The sequence below is a fragment of the Cyprinodon variegatus genome, unplaced genomic scaffold (genome assembly GCF_000732505.1).
Source record: "Cyprinodon variegatus isolate N-32 unplaced genomic scaffold, C_variegatus-1.0 Scaffold290, whole genome shotgun sequence".
In the NCBI taxonomy this organism is placed as follows: domain Eukaryota; kingdom Metazoa; phylum Chordata; class Actinopteri; order Cyprinodontiformes; family Cyprinodontidae; genus Cyprinodon; species Cyprinodon variegatus.
Genome location: NW_015150743.1, coordinates 726,611 through 728,258, shown reverse-complemented (window position 1 = coordinate 728,258; position 1,648 = coordinate 726,611). Strand labels below are relative to the sequence as shown.

The 1,648-nt window shown below is 36.9% G+C and overlaps 1 protein-coding gene across 2 annotated transcripts in view; it reads right to left on the bottom strand.

Moving 5' to 3' along the window:
* The window catches only part of slc39a11 (solute carrier family 39 member 11), a 230,199-nt gene extending 228,924 nt beyond the window's left edge, over positions 1-1,275 (bottom strand). For both annotated transcript variants that reach the window (XM_015383625.1, XM_015383626.1), the window contains exon 1: positions 1,245-1,275. The gene's annotated coding sequence lies outside the window, so the exon portion shown is untranslated. The remainder of the gene's footprint in view (positions 1-1,244) is intronic.
* Positions 1,276-1,648: the final 373 nt, after the last annotated feature.

Genomic DNA, 1,648 nt, shown 5'->3' with positions numbered 1-1,648 from the left:
GGGAAAAAACTGTTTTTGTGACGGGAGGTTCTGGTCCTGATGGACCGCAGCCTCCTGCCAGAGGGAAGTGACTGAAATAATCTGTGACTGGGGTGCGAGGGGTCAGCCACAATCTTACCTGCACGCCTCAGGAATCTCCCATCTCCTGGAGAGATGGGAGATTGCAGCCAATCACCTTCTCTGTCAGCGTCATCAACAGACCTGTTGGCTGTCGACTTCCTTCTCGAAATGTTACGACTTCCTTCTCGTAGTGTTACGACTTCCTTCTCGTAATGTTACGACTTCCTTCTCTTAATGTTACGACTTCATTCTCGAAATAGAAGAAAGATAATCTCTTGCCTGCCCCTAATACTCTGTTGCATAAAGCAAAGTACTTTTAATTCATTTAATTTTTATATTCATTGTAATTTAATAGGATGCAGGTTTTGAACGTATAGACTTAAATAAAATAAATATATTGCACACATGACAATATGATTGTTTTAGTATCTGAATGAAGTGTGAAACGCCCTAAAAAAAAAAAAAAGACATGAACCAATACAATATTAGGTGGATTAAATAAACCGAATGACAAAAATAACTAAAATAGTTCAACTATGTCAGATGTCACAGGGTAGAAATGCAAGCAAAAATAGCTAATATAAAGTTTAATTGTGACACCGCTGCAAACTTACATGAAAAAGGAGATTCTAACTAACAATATGTAGAAGATAACAAAAGCCAGATTCTTTATTAAACATTTTCAGAAAACATACACAAATATTCATCTGGCAGTAGCTGTGAAAGCTGCTTTCATTAGTGAGTAGTGAAAACAGCTGTGTTTATTTGCCAACATAAATACAGGCTATGGTTAAATGCTGGAATGGAGGGCTGTCATTTTCACTTTAAAGCTTAAATGACTTCTCTTAGTCATTCATTCGTTGCTGCTCCGTGAGTCGCTTTAATGTGTCTGAAAACATCAAACCTCTTCCAATTAAAACCTCTCAGCTTTACCTTAGTTTACTTCCAGCCCTGAACAATAACCAAAAAAACGCTAAAGGCTTCTGATTGTTATCCAGGATGTTCCAATGAGAAGCTCTCGAACATTTATAATTTCTAACTCTTACAGAGCAATAAAACATGCATGTTTTATAATATCACTATTTTTAATTACGTGAAACAATGTCTTTAGTTCGGCCAGGTTTAATTTCTGATACCATTAATCTAAACGGCAGTTTTTAAAAGATAAAGTCGGCTTTACTCACTTTCTACCTGTAGCTGTGTGGACTCCTCTGTATTTACTTCCTGTTTCCTAGTACACGTGTCTATGACGTTAAAGCCCTGCCCATACTGGCAGCCGATTTGCCATTCTGTTTGACAGACAGCGCTGCTGCTCCTCACCTAAAACTCGCTGAAAAAGGAAAATATAAGCACAGAGAAGAGATGGTAGTCACACAAATCAATTAAATTCCTTAACATAAAAACTTTGTTGTAGTTTAGAACGAATTATAACACTTCCATCGAAATTTTGCAACTGAAAACAAGGCTGAGCAGGGACTACTTTTCATTCAATCTGTTAAATCCCAATTTAGTGAATCGCCACCTCAGGCTGATATTTTTAGCTATATAAATTCAGCTTAATTAGTTTAAACTTCAGCAAATAGTCTTT